Genomic DNA, 19,726 nt, shown 5'->3' on the forward strand with positions numbered 1-19,726 from the left:
TAAAAATTGTTTTGTTGCCTATATGTGTTGCCAATTTTGTCCAGTTTGTGGTTTATCTGTTTGAGCTCTTTTTGATGTCATCTGATGAATTGATGGATATTCTTTATTTTACTGTAGTAAAATTATTGTTTTTCTATGGTTTATGCCTTTGGTATTTTTAAAAGAAATCTTTCAAAGTATAATCATAAAGATATTATCTCATAAAATTTTTAGAGCTTTCTTTCATATTTAATAACTTGGAATTGATTTTTGTGGTTTGGTAAGAGGTAAAGGTCAAATTTTATTTTGATTGTGTTCATATACATAACCAGCTATTTCATTATCACTTACTTTCTGCACTAACTTGCAAAGCCTGTTGTCTCCCTGTAAATGTGAGTCTCCAGGTTCTATTTTCTGTTATATTGATGAATATATCTATCCCTGTACTATTGTTTTGGTTGTTATAACTTTGGTATGAGTTCTGGTATCTGTTGGAGGATATATCCTATAATTTGTTCTTCAGGAGTGACTTGGTTTATAATTTTTTCCTGTTTCATATGAATTATAAAATTAGTTTATCAAGTTTTGTGTTGAAATTTTTATGAAAATTGCATGAATCTATAAATTAGTATAAAGAAAATTTATATTTTTATGATAGTGCATCTTTCTATTTATTCCAAGCTACATCTCTTTACATTTAATTGGCTTTTTAAAATGGCTATGAATAGAGTTTTATAATTTCCTTCATGAATGGTTTAGTCATTTTTGTGTTAAATATATTCCTAGGTACTTTATATTTTTAGTGACAATTTGTATGTTGTATTTTTAAAATTATATTTTCTAAGTGGTCTTTGCTGGCATATTGAAATGCAGTTGAATTTTAAAATCTTGTTTCTTTATCAATATTCCTGCTAAAAGTTTTAAATTCACAAATTTTATCTCAAGGGTGTTTTTGTGGGAAGAGAATTCTATATAGGCAATCTCATCTACAAAGAATTTTGTTTTGTCCTTTCCAATCATTATGCTTTGTATACATATTTCTGGCACTTTCTGCACTGGTTAAAACCTTCAGTGCAGTATTGACTAGTAATAGAGATAGCATCATTAACTGTTTCCTGAATTCAAAGTGGATGCATCCAGAAGTCACAATTAAGTAAGAAGTTCACTGCCAGGTGGTCATGATGCAGGTAGCAGTACTTGTTTAGTGGATATTTCTTGTAAGGATATTTTTCTTCACTCTAATTTGTTAAATTCAACAGATGTTGAATTTTATTGAATACTCTTTTCTTCATCTTTAGAGATGACTTTTTTTTCCTTTGGTCTGTTAATATGGTGCATTTTACTACTTGAATTTTAAATAGAAATCAATATCATATTTATGAGAAGAACTCAAATTGGTTATAATATTTACTGCCTTTATACATTGCTAGATTTGATTTGCTAATATTTTGTTTAGATATTTATGTCCATGTTCGTAAGTGTGATTAGTCTTTAATTTTGCTTTCTATTATGTAGTATGTATATGATATTTGTAGCTTAAAATGAATTAGGAAGGATTTTCTCTTTTTATAATCTCTGGAAGACTTTGTATAATACTTGAGTTACTGGAATATCTCATATATACTACTATTATTCTCATTTTACAGAGGAGAAAACTAGGGTACAAACTGATTAAATGATTTGTCCAAGGCCACATGCCTATTGAGTAAAAGGTAGAAGTAGGATGTGAACTCAGGTGATCTGGATCCAGATCCTTTCCCAACCATTTCTCTGTACTGCCTGTCAATAGCATTGCTGAAATTTGAGCTCATGTAATAGGAGATAATGATTTTGTTTGTTAAAGACCGCATAATTGTATGAGGCCTTTTTATTGGGTAGAAAGTGATTATTAAAGATGGGAATTTTTTATTCATATAAGTAAGAAAAACCCTTGACACAGAAAAACAATTCAAAGATATATTTTGGATCCACTTCTTATAGCCCCATACTTCATAATCAAGAAAATAGGGATCCAATCTCCTGTCAGTAGCACTCATTTTTTTAAAAGGTAGAATTCTCAAAAGGTAGCTGTTCCCTTAAAGAGATTTTCACAAGTAGGAAGATAATTATTATGACTATGATGAATATGAGTAAAGAAGATTAAGAAAGTTAGATACTGGCTGGGTGCCATGGCTCACACCTGTAATCCTAGCACTTTGGGAGGCCGAGGCAGGCGGATCACCTGAGGTCAGGAGTTTGAGACCAGCCTGGCCAACATGGTGAAACCCCGCCTCTGCTAAAAATACAAAAATAAGTCCGACATGGTGGCACATGCCTGTAATCCCAGCTGCTTGGAAGGCTGAGGGAAGAGAAGTGTTTGAACCCAGGAGGCAGAGGTTGCAGAGAGCCGAGATCATGCCACTGTACTCTAGCCTGGGCTACAGAGCAAGACTGCATCTAAAAAAAAGTAAACTTGACTGATGTTATAGATGGAAATATGTGCAGATCTTTAATTGCATTGCTAGGAAGAACTTACTATATTGACCGTCACAGTACATCACTTTGCAATGACTTTGGGCTATCATTAATGTAAAGTTGCCGAAGTGTCCTTTTTTTTGCCCCATATCAGATTTTTCCTATAGAATCCTCCTTGACTTTCTAATTAGATTTGAACGTTTTAGTGCTCATTTTTTAGGCTCTTTCTCCTCCTGGTTTAGCTCATGTTGCTTTAGAGCTTTAGAGAATTACTTCTACTCTGCTTGCGGGACCCTCTCTAGACCTCGCCTTTCTTGTCTTTATTCAGCCATAAGGTTTTGATCACTTCCTACCATCTCTCTGGCAGGCACCTTCATTGTCCTTCATTCAGGTCTCACCTCAATGCTCATTAATTTCCGTGTCTTGGAACCACCTCCACAGATACTAAGGATAAACAAAGATGAATTTTCCTGACAACTTAAATGCCCATGATTTCTCCTTTCTTATTGCCTACTTTTTTTTTTTTTTTTTGAGTGTGTTCCAATTTTCTTTCCTCATGGGTAATGTTGCTTTTCTTATTTGACTATAAACTCAATGAATAGAGACATTGCCTTATTCTGTGCTGTGCCCTGGCACAGAACTGATTCTCTCTATACAAATCTTACTGTTAAATTTGCTGCAGTATGTGGTGTTGGCAAACAGAAACTTTCATTACAGATCTTTGAATCCCATTGCAGCCTCATTAATATTGTTCCCTCCTGTAGCAGATAGGTCACTCCTGGTCTTTTTCCAAAGAGATTCAGTTACTATGTGCTGAAAAGATGGACTTTTGTGGTAGTCTCCCTGGGTGTTCCCTATAGACTGTGTTTTGAAAGGAAAAAAATAAAAATGATAGCATATTTTTTCTTAGTTAGCCTGCTTTCACAAATCCTAGGAAAATAGATAATTCACTGCTGATTAAGAAAACAAAACAAAACAACCGCCCCCCCCACCCCCCGCCCCGCCCAGGCTTTCCAAAATCTGGTTATATTGCTTTCTATGTGTCCTGACCTTACTGTTATCTGTCATTTCCCTTTACTACATCTCATTATTGATTGTAACCATATAATCCTTTTGATTGTTTTGGTTTTTTTGGAATGCTTTGTTTGTGATAATTATCTAGTTGTCTTTTGAAGGTTGATTGTAAGTGGCAGGAGGAGATGAGGGAATACTCTTTTTTTTTGTTTGTTGTTGTTTTGTTTTGTTTTGAGACAAAGTCTCCCTCTGTCACCCAGGCTGGAGTGCAGTGGCACAATCTTGGCTCACTGCAGCCTCCGTCTCCCAAGTTCAAGCCATTCTTCTGCCATCTGAGTAGCTGGGATTACAGGCATGCGCCACCATGCCAGGTAATTTTTTGTCTTTTTAGTGGTTTCACCATGTTGGTCAGCCTGGTCTCCAAATCCTGACTTCAGACAATCCGCCTGCCTTGGCCTCCCAAAGTGCTGGGATTACAGGCGTGAGCCACCATGCCCAGCCAAGGGAATACTCTTTATTAAAATGTACCTACAACATTGCGTTGGATTGCTTTTGGGGTTATAGAAAACCCATCTTTTGAGATGGAGTTTCACTGTGCCACCCAAGCTGGAGTGCATTGGCATGATCTCAGCTCACTTCTACCTTTGCCTCTCAGGTTCAAGTGATTCTCCTGCCTCAGCCTACCAAGCAGCTGGAATTAATTACAGGCCTGTGCTACCATGCCCGGCTAATTTTTCTATTTTTACTAGAGATGAGGTTTCACCATGTTGGACAGGCTGGTGTCGAACTCCTGACCTCATGTGATCCACCCGCCTCAGCCTCCCAAAGTTCTGGCATGACAGGCGTGAGCCACCATGCCCGGCCCCTAGTTTACTTTTAAGTGGAAGGATGACAAGGGGCCATCAACCAAGGTGATGTGTCTGGCAACAAATGAAGCTATCATAAGTTTCATTTCCACAGATAAGTCAATACAGTATTTAGGAATTGAGAAATCTCTGACTCTGGTCTTTGTGTAATATTCTATGATAGCAGAAACAGAAAATTGAATTGTGCCTATTGTTAAAAGTTACTGTGTTTATGATTTCTACTGCATGAAATTATATGATCTGGGTTATATTAACACCCAGTGAAATCAAGGGGCTGGGTTGGTACACTGAACGTTATTGTAATATAATTCTCATGTGAGGATAATTGTTACTATATTTGTTTTTAATTTGACTAGAAATCCTAACATTTAATCAAAAGTCTTTTCCTCTACCTAGAACTTGTTTTATCATTTTGGTGACCTCCTCTTGCAAAGAACTGGCTGGTGACTGGTTTCCCTGAATTATGGACTTACCTTAAACATATCTTATCATCGTTACCAGTTGCAAAATATTAGAATGTGTTGTCACTTTTTCAGTTGGTTCCTAGAAGGCTAGTCTTAGATATGTTACTTTAACCTGTATGCTGTAGTACTTTGAATGCATTTTTTGTTTGCATTTTTGTTCGCCCAGCCTGTCAATTATAGCTGCTTAGACCTGGACTGTCTCGGATAAAGCTGTTAAAATATTCACCAGTCCAGCCATCTTACAAGCTAATTAAGTCGACTAAATGTTTCCTTGTTTTGCCAGACCCGTTATGTCAATCCTCAATTTCTGGGTTCATTTTGGGTGCCCTAAATCTTAGGATGTGACTTTCTTAGCATCCTGTAACATCCATTCCCGAGCAAGCACAGTTTCACATAATACTTATGAGAAGTTCATTGCTGAAGCCTCTCCTTTACCTAGCAGAGCAACTTGATTTTCTATAGCTTTCCTCATCAGAGCCAGAAAAGTATGGGATATGGAGACTACTAAAACTACATCCCTTTGGCCTGACCAGGGAAATACTGGGAAGGAAGGACCTGGTATTACTACCTAATGACCCCGTAGTATGGTATGACAGTCTATACAACCAGATAAGCCGGCAATATAGCACCCTGCTAAAGAGACGGGCTTTCTCACATCTCATAAATATTTCACATCCTGGGTCTACATGCTGGTTTTATTCCATATTAGCCATGTGGTCTTGAGCAAATTACTTAATGTCATTAAACTTCAATTTCTTCATCCTGAAAACAAGGATGATAATAATAAGAGTACATGTCTAATAGGCTTATTGTGAGGATTAAATTAGATAATATAGGCAAAGACCTAGCACACAGTTTGCTTACAGACATTAACAAAAGAAAGAGACAGGAAGAGAGGAAATGTGCAAGAGAGAGTGAGAGTAACCATCAATGTCAGAGAGCCAAAATGGGCATATAGATTTTTTTATAAATAGACCTTATATGTCTCCTTTGCGTTGGCTTTTGGGATGATTAAAGCCTATTGTTCTCTAGGATTACTTGAAATACACATTTCCTGCAGGGTACAGCCCAATGGACACAGAATGGCTTGTGTATTAGTTCATCTATTCTCACGCTGCTATAAAGAATTACTTGAGACGGGGTAATTTATAAAGAAAAGAGGTTTTGTTGGCTCATGGTTCCACAGGCTATACACGACGCATGGATGGGGAGGCCTCAGGAAAGTTACAATCATGGCGGAAGGCAAAGGGGAAGCAGGCACATCCTACGTGGCTGGAGCAGGAGGAAGAGAAAACAGAGGGGGAGGTGCCACATACTTTTAAACAACCAGATCTCGTGAAAATTCACTCACTATCATGAGAACACCGAGGGGGAGATCCACACCCATGATCCAATCACCTCCCATCAGACCCCACCTCCAAGACTGGGGATTACAATTCAGCATGAGGTTAGGTGGGGACACAGATCCAAACCGTATCAACTTGTATCATTCTGAGTAATTGTCACTTTAACATGGGTGGTAGGGTTGGCAATTGCAAAAGCCGTGGTTTGGAGTTGCTTGCATCAGGCCTGGGTTTCTCCCTGGAGCCGGCTGAGCTTGGCTGCCTTCTAAGGCCTCTTCTGCTCCCGACTCTTACAGGCTTCTGAGCCAGGAGAGAACACTGAGCAATGAAGCACAGGAGGAAAAATGAAAAACGCCACCTTTCATTTTTGGAAAGTATTTTGGAGATACCTGTGCCCTGCTGTCTAAGGAGTTCCTGTAGGGATTTCTGCTTATGAATTCCAGTAGATTGTTTTTGTTTGGGATGACAAATGGGGTTTCTATTGCTACACCTTGCCACAGACCCGCTTTTTGAAAAACACTAAAATCCACTTTTGAAGTGTATAAATACTGCAGGCAGGCAGCTTCCACATTCTTTGGCAAGGGGACAAAATGTTATTTAATAATGCAGGTTCCAGCTTTTCTCCTGACAATGCAAAGTCCCAATGATTATTGAAAAGGGAATTTGAAATCTTCCAGAATCCACTCAGTTTTCCTTGTCTGATGATATTTCCATCCTGTCACCCTCACTAGTGAAGACAATTGTTTCAGCCATTGAGGAAAAAAAAAAAAAGAGGTATTTTATAAGACTGCAAGAAAGTCATTTAAACCATGGCTATTTCTGTTAACTGTTAACTGTTTGCTTTGTTTCTCTGACCGTGTGCCTCTCTAGTCACCCTATCTTCCTTAGCTATCCTGTGGGCTTTTTCCCATTCTCAGAAAGCATGGTCTACCCAAAGCCATTCTTCAAGCATCTGATTTCCCAGCTGTCTTTCTGCTATATATTTAAACTCCTAGTTCTCTTTGGGGGAGAGGGTGGCAGACTTGTGTGAGGATATAGTCTGAATGAAGTCTCCGAGTGATTTTTGTTGATGTTATAGGGGTGGGAGGTAGGGGAGAGAAGGGAGAGTCTTTGGCCTCGCACTACCCTCTGAGTCCTGCATGGGGTTCTCTCAGCCATCTCGTTTTCACGATTTTCCTGACACACTCCTCCCTGACACTATTTCAGAGGTCCCTGTTATCAAATGGAAGTGCTTCTTATGTCTCTCTTCATTCTGCTAAGCTGCATGTTCTCTATAGAAATCTCTACCCCCAGCTTTTCTGCCAATGCAAATCTTCCTTTTTGGAAAATTTCTTTTACCTTCTCTAGGAAATCATTCTCTACATCACTCTATTTCTTTAGCAATCAGGGACTCCGTTTGGATGTGTAAGTATACATGTATTAAGTTTCTAGATATTCTTTTTTTTCTTAAGACTATAAGAATTCCCATGAAGAATGAAGGTTTAGTCTTGATTTCATTTCCCTTCTCATCAACTGGACAATAACAATCTGATCTTTAATAAATAAAATTGAAGACTTACTGATACACTGAAGCCTATTCTATCTCAAATTAATATTTTATGTCTTAGCATGCTTCAGAAGTAACCATTTATATAAGAATTCTTCTAAGGTGTGATGTTGCTTGATCATTAGCATGATATAGTGAAAGTTAAGATTTATTTTTACTTTTCTGAAATAAAATGCTTAATTTTTATATTCTTCCAAGTAATATCTGTCATATTCTTATATGGGGGAAGATTCAAAATTAGTGTTTTATTATAACCTCGTAGAAGTGGGTCTAGGGGAGGGATAGCATTAGGAGAAATACCTAATGTAGTTGATGGGTTAGTGGGTGCAGCAAACCATCGTGGCAAGTGTATACCTATGTAACAAACCTGCACATTCTGCTCATGTATCCCAGAACTTAAAGTATAATAAAAAGATTAATAAATAAATAATGCAAATAATCTGTATTTACAATAATAAGTGAGGGTATGCTCTTTACATTTTATTTATTTTTTAATTGTACACTTTTGCCATATGTGCATTTTGCTGGTATGTCCCTGAACATGACCTTTGCTAAATTAACTCCTTCCCAACTTTACTTTTGTTCCAGTGAGGGGTGTTTAGCTATTCTTCTTTTTGGTTTAAAAGGCCTTTATCTTACAGAGTGGTCAGTTTGCTGCTAGGCACTAAGAAGAAATGTAATGTGCATCCTAATGACTGGATGACTCATAAGCTTATAATCTTTTTGAGCTCTAGTACGTACTCAACTGTACTTGACTTCTGACCTTAAACACCATTTTCCAAGCAGTCTTGATGTTTGGTTAAAACCAGGAACCATCCATTACTCTTAGGCCACATCAGACCTGCTTACAGATATCACTGGGTGAAACATGAGTACACTTGTTGACCCTCAGTTCCTTTCAGAGGCCTTGAAGGACACTGCTAAAACACATCCAGTGGATTTAGGGACCCTGATTGCAGGAAGAATGCCTGCCTGATGTTGAAGGGGTAAAGCCAAGGCCTGAAGTTCTCTCTGTGCTTCTCTGTAAAAGTCACCAGAGCTACAGGCCAGCAGCAGTTCTCTTTTACGTGGCACCTTCCTCTCATCTGTGGGGATAATAAGGACTTTATTAGTGCTTCCATTTCTGTTACTCTCTCAAGATTACAACTTTCTCATCCAAATGCCAGGAAAGTAAAATTAAACAAAGCTAGACAATCTAAACTCTCTCAACATTATAGGGATGAAGGACCTTCAGAGTACTAGAACTTATTAAAAAAAGATCTCTTGCATTGCTACATCAGTTTCCAACACACATATTATTTCATTCAAATGTTAAGAAGGGGGAAATACTGTTACTGTGTATTGTAATTATTTTAGGTTCAAGATGAAAATGCTTTACAAGGCTGGGTGCGGTGGCTCATGCCTGTAATCCCAGCACTTTGGGAGACCAAGGCCGGCAGATCACGAGGTCAGGAGATTGAGACCATCCTGGCTAACACGGTGAAACCCCATCTCTACTCAAAATACAAAAAAATTAGCTGGGCATTGTGGCGGGTGCCTGTAGTCCCAGCTACTCAGGAGGCTGAGGCAGGAGAATGGCGAGAACGCGGGAGGCAGAGCTTGCAGTGAGCCAAGATGGCCCCACTGCACTCCAGCCTGGGTGACAGAGCCAGACTCCGTCTTAAAAACAAAAAAAAGCAGGCCGGGCGCGGTGGCTCAAGCCTGTAATCCCAGCACTTTGGGAGGCCGAGACGGGCGGATCACGAGGTCAGGAGATTGAGACCATCCTGGCTAACACTGTGAAACCCCATCTCTACTAAAAAATACAAAAAAAAAAAAAAAAAAAAAAAAAAAAAACTAGCCGGGCGAGGTGGCGGGCGCCTGTAGTCCCAGCTACTCGGGAGGCTGAGGCAGGAGAATGGTGTGAACCCGGGAGGCGGAGCTTGCAGTGAGCTGAGATCCGGCCTCTGCACTCCAGCCCCGGCGACAGAGTGAGACTCCGTCTCAAAAAAAAAAAAAAAAAAAAGCAAGAAAAGAAAATGCTTTACAAATATGAAAACTCCTCCCTGGATTTTTTGCAAGCTTAATATTTACCTAACAAAATAGTTAATAGGATTCTACAATATGGATATTAAAAATGAAGTTATATTTTTCTAGTTTTAAGGGAATAGCTGTATATTACTTTAGATGGTGGTACTACATAAAAAATTTGTTTTCCCATTACATCCAAAGGTAATTATATTAATTTATTGCTAGAGAAAAATTGATACTGAGTTATAGAGATTTTCCAGAAGGTATTTTAAGACCCGTTGCTGGTCCTTTGTGACTGGTGGCATGTATGTTACACAGCAGGCTGAAAGTGACATGCTGTGATTCTGGAAGAGTGTGAGCCCATTGGGCCTGTAACCCATGAGCTTGTTTTCAGTAACCCAGTGCTCAAAGCAAATTAATTCATCCATGAAGTTTGCTTTAACACTTATTTAAGGGTTACTATCCATGTTCTAGGAAGTAACAAGTATCATTGCTAATATACAGCTCTGATTTGACTCATAAACATTTCTGATCTCATGAGATAGTTGCAGTGGTGTTTTGCTGTGTTTACTAGATGCATCTAATAAGCACCATGAGGTTTACAAAGAGATCTGAAGATATTTGTGACTCCAAAATTGATTGCAAGGTATATAGCAGGGGCCAGTAAAGTGAGCTTTCTTCCACTCCCTAAAAGGTGGAATCCAGAGTTTAAAGTGTATTGGATAATACACTTTTTCTTCCTGCTCCAAAGTGTATTCCTCAATCCAGAGTTTAAAGTGTATTGAAATGATATCCAGCTGAATCACCAGGTCAAAAGGATCAACCAACTATTTATTAAGCACTTCATGTATTTTCTGTCCCATAGAGATTTCAGTGAAAGATATAGTATGGCTAAAACAAAGAGAAAATAATGTCCTCATGCTTATGACTTAATTACAGAAGTGGAACGTAGACATGTGAAACAGTTAAACAATTTCACAACAATAGATAAGCAAATGGGATGCTTTGGGGAGACATCTGGTCCCTATGCTGTTTATAGCCATTTCCAGCGGTGAATAAAGGAAGTGGAACGGACTGCTTTTGAAGGGAGCACATCCTGGTCCTCTGGCAGCAAGGTAGAGGTTTTCTGTCAGGAGGGAACACTAGATGGAGGTTGTTTGTTTTTTCTCCAAACAGAAATCTCTTCCATGCTAATAGGAGCTTTAAAAGGATTGCCACAGCAGATGGAAAGAGCCAATATATATTCATGCATTTAATTAGCAGGAATTAATTGAATTGGGGGATTAATTCTGTCATTAGAGAGAAACAAAACCTATTTTTGTCTCCTATCTATGGTTACACACTCTAAGATGGATTTGGCACAGGTGGTGTTTGACTATAAGGCCACTGTAGTATTTAATGGCCTTTTGATGCCACTGATAGATTAATCCCAGGGATGATGAGAAGGTAGCCATGTGAGATGTGTGCTCTGCACCGTGTTTCAGCAATGGAGGAGAAGCTGGTAGATGGAGTGTGAGGGGTATAAATCTAGAATTCAGTGAGTGTTTGAAGGAGGAAAAAGGGGAGGAGATTGAGAGAGTCTCTTCTCTCACATCTGATTTTCTTTTTCTTTTTTATTGAGCCAGAGTCTCCCTCTCTCACTCAGGCTAGAGTGCAGTGGCACGATCTTGGCTCACTGCAACCTCCGCCTTCCGGGTTGAAGCGATTCTCCTGTCTCATCCTTATGAGTAGCTGAGACTACAGGCGCCTGCCATCACACCTGGCTAATTTTTGTACTTTTAGCAGAGACTGGGTTGTACCACGTTGGCCAGGCTGGTCTCAATCTCCTGACCGCAGGTGATCCACCCGCCTCGGTCTCCCAAAGTGTTGGGATTACAGGTGTGAGCCACTGTGACTGAACACATCTGATTATTAGTGAGAGATTAGGGACAGACTTATCTAAGACAGACTTTTTAAGTCAATCCAACAAGCACTGGTTGTCTTCTTAGTCTTTCCCCTGCTTTTGTTTTTTCTTCCTGCTCCAAAAAGCTGTTCCTCCAGAAAAGCAGTTTTCAGCTTTTTAAATTTTTCTTCCAAGATACTCATGACATAAACCAGATGACATTGTATGCATAACACATTCCCTTAAGTGACATAGGTAACAAGACTGTGGGTCATAGTCCTTTCCCAACACTGACAAGTCAACACCAGCCCTCCAACTCAAAACACATCACAATTCAAATGTATGATGTGACAGTTTGTACTTTTCAAAAATAGCCGTGGCATCTTCTCCCACCTACACACTCATCTTGAAATGTGACTTTGATGCTCTTCCCATTGAAATATGGGATCTATGCTCTCTCTCCTTTCATATGGGCAAATGTGGGACTTCAGCAGGAATGATACCTTGGGATTTCCAAGGCAAGGTGAGTTGATCACTGGGCTCTCTTGGGATTGTTGCTTTTGGAGCCCAGCCACCATCTTATGAGAAAGCCCAAGCAGCACACAGGAAGCCCAGGAATCCCACATGAGAGGAACCAAGACTCCCAGCCCATACCAGTACCTAGTTACTAGCCATATGTCTGATCATATTTAAAGTGGATCTTTCAGCTCTTAGTGGAGCAGCTCCAACTGCTGCCAGGTATAACAAAGACAAACTGTCTCTACAGAACCCTGCCCCAAATACAGATTTTTGAGCAAAAGAAATAATTGGGTTTTAAGCCATATATTTTGCTATGCAATAATTGTTAGGCAGGAATCTAGGCCCAACATGGCGGCGTTACCCGGCGTAGCAGGCCTTTTGTTAAAGACTCCCTTCACCCTTGTACACACCCGCAGACTTGCATACGTCAGAGGTTCCGGCTGGGCAACCACACTCCCCCATGACCTGCAGCTCACCTGCATTCCACAAGTTCGTAAACAGCAGTTTCGGTTGACAGTTTCCAAAGACCCCTTCCTCATGACCCTTACTCAACTCCTGCCCTAGTAGTTTCAAGACCCCCCCGGCCCTGTTTGCACAACCAGCTTCCCTACCTCTCAGGCTATAAGAAGCCCCTACCCTCCTCCCTCAGCGTGACTTCCTCGGCCCATGCCTTTGGACCGAGGAACCTCGCCCGCAAGCCCTAATAAAGGCTATTCTCACTGCCATTTGCCGTGTGTCTTCGTTCCCGGTTCGGCTCCAGCCTCAGTCTACCTTTACAATAATAGTTGATACAGAATTGCATTTCATTAGAAGAATAATCTTAAATCTGTTCTAATATGTTAAAAACCTTCAGTATTTTAACTTTTATTATAACAAATAATTTGTCACATATGTTTTTACTGATTGTGAGAAGGTCTTCTAGGACTAGATGAAAATACAGAGGTCTTTACATATGTATATAATTCCTTCTTTTTCTCACCTTATCTTGGACTTATTCAGTATGCCTATGTAAAATAATATTAATTACAGTCATTTTTCTTGAGCTGCTTCCATTTATGCCTCATTAGCATAATTCACAGTGGTCATCCATACCAGCAAATGTGTGTTAGATTACCTTTCCTATGTTTAACGATTATACTAAATTTCATTTTTTTGTGTGTGAACTAAGCCTTCACAGTTTGTTGCTCATGTATCATGGCTGGCTGCTCACAAAGTAGAAAAATTGGACAGAATGTTTCTGATAATGTAAATACAGGAAAGTCTATGCAGAAATATGTATCTCAGAGAGTGAGCTATTAGGCAGCTATGGTATAAGCTATCTGGTAGCCACGCAAGAAGTAACGGATTGAATAAAGGCAAACTATGAAGACTTCAGTCATGATAAGATGGAGAATTATTTGTGTCACATTTGCCATGGATTGTGTCTCTGCTGGCACACACAAAAAGTTGGGACTTAAAACTGTAAATTTACTTTACCTTCATTTTGTATGTCATGCATTCATGCAACTTTTTCCGGGGGTTATTTATTTTCATTTTTGGCTGTCCTGCTCCAAGTTAAACAAAGGAGAAACAGCATTGTATAGTGGAAGAAACTCAGACTTGGGGAAGGGAGGCAGCAAGTAAATGAAACAAGAGTCCTTTATCTCTCAGCTGGATTGCTGACTAATCTGTGTGATCCTGCAAAGGTCAGTTCAGATCTCAAGCCCTACTTTCCTCATCTATGAAATGAAAGGTTAGACTAAGACCAAATACAGCTCTAGAAAGTAGAGTGTTATTACTCCTCAAGAAAGAATTGAGGGTCATGACTCTTGCTTTGCACATGAAAATATTTAGAAGTAAAAGTTCACAGAACTTGGCAAAGCTAGATATATTTATGATTCTCAATGAATCAACTGATGTTTTTCCCTACAACTCTACAAGCCGTTCTTTGTTTAGCAGTTTTTATATTTGCTTTTATTTTTTTCTTCTATAATTTTGGAAAAAAAGAGTTAGATGACTGCTACTATGGACAGGCAACAATTTGGTAATAGGACATTATTTTTTAAAACTAAAAAATAACTGAATATGAAAGATTAAACTTTTAAAAAACAGACGTAAGTGCTCAGAGTTGTGATTCTATTTTGTAGTCAAATGCTGTACCACTGGGCTGCACCCCCAGAGTTGTGATTCTATTTTGTATGTAACGATGTAGTTATTTCAGTTGCTTTATTGAGAATCACAAATATATATATGGCTTTGGCAAGTTCTGTATACTTTTTATTCCCCAGTATTTTCTTCTGCACAGCAATAATTACAACCTTAAGCCATCCCTTCAGAAGTAGTCATATGCCAAATTCTACCTTAGTCTAAAATAATTCTTTTTCTGTGTGATGGGGCTAAAAACATCAGTTCTCCCTGCTGCTCTCGGCAGATGTCCAGGTACATTAATGATTAGGTTCTCTGTACCTTGAGCTTATTTGCAAGACAGAGCCTCAAAAGAACTGCTTTTTTATTTTTCCACTGATAGAACTGGAGCTTGGTAAACTAACTTGCCCAAGGTCATAGCAGTTAGTGGCACTCACAGGACTTAAACACAGGAAGTCTGAATGTAGACTCAATTATGGCATATCCCTTCCTAATAATAAGCTGGATTTTGTTTTGTACTTCTTGCCAAAAATGTAACTCCATGATGACGTTTTGTGTTATACATTGCTGCCTTCTTACTGCCTCAAACGGGGCCTGGCATGGTGGGAACAGGTGGGGATCTTAGACTGTTCCTGCTGCTAGGACAAAATATCTTAGACTGGATCATGTATAAATAATAGAAATTTATTTCTCATGGTTGTGGATTCTGGGAAGACCAAGATCAAGGTGCTAGCAAATTGCTCTGTTTCAAAGATGGCAAGCTCTTGCTGCATCCTCGCATAATGGGAAAGCGAATAGAAATGAAGACTGTGTCCTCACATGGTGGAAGAGAGAGAAAGTCCAGGCAACTCTCTCAAGGCTCTTTTAGAAGGACGTTGATTTCCTTCATAAGGGTGAAGTCTTCGTGACTTAATCACTTCCTAAAAGGCCCCGCCTCTTAATACCACACTGGGGATTAAGTTTCAACGTGAATTTTGGAGGGATACAAACATTCAAATCACAGCAGCTGTCTTCTCCCTTTCCTGATTCCACATGATAGAAGCCATCTCTTCCTTCTGCACATGGATGTCTGAGCATATCCAGACTCTTGGGAGCCCAGGCTTAAGAGAGGCTGTGAGAAGGAAGATGGCAGTTCCTTCCTGAAAGTCTTGACTTCTTAGTCCCAGCTTTCTGTCTTCGTATGTGTACTGAACAACAATTTATTTGAAGGTACAGCATAGAAGGAAAAATAAACCATTTCCTATGAAGTAATGATTCAACTTCTAACCTGTAAAAATGAAAAATTTCTCATTTCCCTATCCCCTTACATTCCTGTCTTCATAAATTTCTGTGATTTAATTTTCCAGGAAACTTATTATTCACATACTTAACAACTTTTATGTCCATTAGCAACTTGACTTTCCCTGCTTCTTTGAATTTTGGAGCATTGTTTCCTTAGTATGAAGGAGTTTTGAGAAAGGCAAGAAGACAAGCTCAGAGCTCAAGAAACTATGAAGAATAATATTGTAATCACAACAACTCGTTATTTGTTTTTAAGCTCAGTCCTTCAGAAGGTTATTATCTGGAGTTGAATAATAATAGATTCAGGCTCTTTTTATGTGGAAGAAATCTTCAACAACAGTGTTCATAGGGAAGGACGTTAATCAGGAGAGAGAAGTGAGCCTTGTTTCTAATAATGTTTGCATAATAGCTACCCTTGGGTGTATTGCTTGACTTAAAATAAATATTCATGCTTTCCACATCCAGTACAATTGGAAATTATTCGTGGTTATGATTCTGTCATATGATCTTCTACCTATTCAAGGGGACTTCAAACTGGGAGGCTGTTGGAAACCAATAAACATAAATAACAATGCTTGTGAATGATATGGGGTAGAAGTTGAAAGAGGCTGTAGTGTTGGCTATGGGGAGAAAAGGAACGAAGAGTGGGAACTTAACTGTTTCCAGAGGGGGAGAAGCAGACTCACACTGACATGCTTAAGGACATTTATATGCTCTCCTGGTTTGCTTTTAGCTCTTTAGTAGCTTCTCATCACCAGGAGAATAAAATTTAAGTGCCTTATCTTGGTGTCAGACTCACTCCCTAGAGTGGTTCCCGTGAAACCTTGGATCATGTTACCTGAGACTACTCTCCACCTCAGATGTGACAACACAAAGCTCTTTGCAGATTCCCTCAGACACTATGACTTACCATTATCTCTTTGTTCACATCCTTCCTTCATCTTGCAAGGATTTTTCAAACCTTCTTTGTTAATTAATCTATGTATCATAGAAGGATCAGCTTAAACTTCACCTACTTCAGGAAGCCGTCTATGAACTCCACACCTAGTCAAGAGTTTTACCCAGACTGTCCTATTTTTATTGACTTATATATTTAGTGATCCTTAAATAGCCTTTGTCCTGGGGAGTTTTTTCATCATCTTGCTTTATTGCTTACATGTACCAAATTTTATTGCATAAATGCTTTCAGTTAATTAATTCATTTTTCTTTCCTTTTCTGTTTCCTTTCTCCTTTCTCTGTTTTTCTCTCTCTCTTTTTATTAACTTTTAAATTCTGACAAATGTTTCAATACAGTCTTGAGAACATAGGCTATTTTGTTGTTGTCTTTTTTTTTTTTGTTGGTTGGTTGGTTTTGAGACAGAGTCTTGCTCTGTGGCTCAGGCTGGAGTGCAGTGGCATAATCTCGGGTCACTGCAACCTCCGCCTACCAGATTCAAGCAATTCTCTGCCTTGGCCTCCTGCGTAGCTGGGATTATGGGTGCCCACCACCACACCTGGCTAATTTATTTTTATTTTTATTTTTAGTAGAGACAGGGTTTCACCATCTTGGCCAGGCTGGTCTTGAACTCCTGACCTCGTGATCCACCCGCCTTAACCTCCCAAAGTGCTGGGATTACAGGCGTGAGCCACCATGCCTGGCCAAGAACATAGGCTATGTTTTGAACTTCTGTGTGTGTTACAAGGCTTTGCATTAACTGTGCCCTCATGCAACTTTCCTAACCTTGCTTCTCTCCTATCAGGGACATTCTACTTCAGTCAGGAGAACATCCTATAGTATTAAAGTCCAGACTGATTTGTTCCCCTGGACCTGTGATTGCTAGTACAACTGTTACTCAGTGTCTGTGGGGGATTAGTTCCAGGACCCCTTGCAGATACCAAAATCTACAGATGCTCAAGTCCCTGATCTAATATAGCTCAGTATTTGTGTGTAACCTCTGCACATCCTCCTGTACACTTCAAGTCATCTTCAGATTACTTATAATACCTAATATAATGCAAATGCTCTATGTAAATAGTTGTTATACTGTATTTTTAAAATTTATAGTATTTTTTACTGTATTATTATTATTATTATTATTATTATTATTATTTGAATGTTTTCAATGTGAGGTTAGTTGAATCTGCAGATGTGGAACCTGCAGATATGAAGGACTGGCTTTACTTTCTCCAGCCTCTCTTTCCCTGTCTTTCAATGCAGGGTTTTTGTTACACACCATATCCTTGGCTCATTTATCTGTGCTTCTAATCTGATGGGTTCTATATTAACAGGGATATGTCTTCCCAGCTTCACATGCCAATTTTACCCTTATTGGTAGGCTCCTTCTGAAGGTCCATATGTCTTTTTCATGTACTTATGTGCAGTCACAAAATACTGAAAACTGTGCCTTCTGTTTATATAACATATCTATTTATAAAACACTTTAAAAATTTTATCCTAACTACTGAGAGGTGAGCAGTGCAGCTGCTAACCTCATTTGCAAATGAGAGAATTGGTTCAAAATGACTGAATAACTTCCAAAATTTATGTGTCCAATAAATTGTAGTGATTAAAGTTAGACTCCACTTGAGAGCCTTTTTCACATTAGAAACCTGACAACAGTGGTTTTTTCCCTGCCTGTAGGCCTTGCAGAGCCTAGTAGAGTTCTGTGCATGATGAACTCACTGAGGGCACTGGACACAGGCTCACACAGGGTCTGTATTATGGTGCTGATTTGGGCCACTTTACCTCGAGAGAATTAACTTACTTTAAACTCCACTGTAGACATTTATAAAATGAAGAGTAAGACACCATGTTTTCATAGGATTTTTAAAAAACACATAGCACTTTATTAATTCCCTTTCTCTTATCTTCATCTCTTTTTTCTTCTCCTTTTCTCTCTTTGTTTTCTTTTCAGTCAGTTCAACAATTAATTGGTACGCACCTACAATGTGCAAAGCAATATGCTAGGGTTCACAGGGGAATGCAAAGAGGATGCTGCTTATAGCTTGTTATGGCGAGGAACTTTTCTTCTCTCTTTTCTGTTTTCCATTTTTCTCCATTCTTCTCTTCTTCCTACCTTCTTTTTCCTCTGATGTTCAAGTAGCCCTCATCATTGCCATAAATTTCCAAGGCTTCAGCTTTGGTCAAAGGGAAGGCACTCAACCAAGGGCCAATGAGCGAGTTTAACATTCTTGTGGTCCTTTGCATCTGCACACCCAGGACTCATAAATACTCAATATAAAAGCTTTGGGGGTTTTGCTCTGTGACAGCTGGGGGCTCCATGTAATTTAATGCATGATACAGCACTTTTGACTAACTCTGTATGAGAGACTACTCAAATAGGAATAAAATATCACTTTGCAAAATACATTTAAATTATTTTTCTTCTAAAACTTTGTGACTTTAAAGCCTTAAAATCTATTTTTTGAAAGTCAAAAAATAACAGATGTTGGCGAGGCTGTGGAGAAAAGGGAATGCTTATACACTGTTGTTAGAAATTTAAATTAGTTTAGCCACTGTGGAAAGCAGTTTGGAGATTTCTCAGAGAACTTAAAGCAGAACTACCATTCGACCCAGCAATCCCATTACTGATTCTATACCTAAAGGAAAAGTAATCATCCTACCAAAAAGACACATGTGCTACACTGTTCATCTTAGTACTATTTAGAGGAGTAAAGACATGGAATCAACATAGGTGCCTATCAGCAGTGGAGTAGATAAAGAAAATGTGGTACATATACACCATGGAATACTACACAGTCATAAAAAAAAATGAAATCATGTCCTTTGTAACAACAGGGGTGCAACTGAAGACCATTATCCTAAGTGAATTAATGCAGAAACAGAAAACCAAATATCACATGCTCTTACTTGTAAGTGAGAGCTAAATCTTAGGTACTCATGCACACAAAGATGGGAGCAATAGACACTGGGAACTCTAGAAGGGAAGGGGGAGGGGGACAAGGGCTGTAAAACCTCCTGTTGGGCACTATGTTCACTCTCTGGGTGTTGGGATCAATAGAAGCTCAAACCTCAGCATCTTGCAATATATCCTTGTAACAAACCTGCACCACATGCATCTCCTGAATCTAAAATAAGACATTTTATTTATTTATTTTTTTTGAGATGGAGTCTCACTCTGTTGCCTGGGCAGGAGGGCAGTGGCATAATCTTGGCTCACTGCAACTGTGCCTCTCGAATTCAAGCAATTCTCCTGCCTCAGCCTCCCAAGTAGCTGGAATTCCAGGTGTGCCAACACGCCAG

General features: G+C 39.1%; 1 protein-coding gene across 3 annotated transcripts in view; it reads left to right on the forward strand.

Moving 5' to 3' along the window:
- DGKI (diacylglycerol kinase iota) overlaps positions 1 to 19,726 on the forward strand; it is a 467,119-nt gene that overhangs the window by 418,629 nt on the left and 28,764 nt on the right. The window lies entirely within an intron of this gene.

The sequence above is a fragment of the Rhinopithecus roxellana genome, chromosome 6, assembly GCF_007565055.1.
Source record: "Rhinopithecus roxellana isolate Shanxi Qingling chromosome 6, ASM756505v1, whole genome shotgun sequence".
In the NCBI taxonomy this organism is placed as follows: domain Eukaryota; kingdom Metazoa; phylum Chordata; class Mammalia; order Primates; family Cercopithecidae; genus Rhinopithecus; species Rhinopithecus roxellana.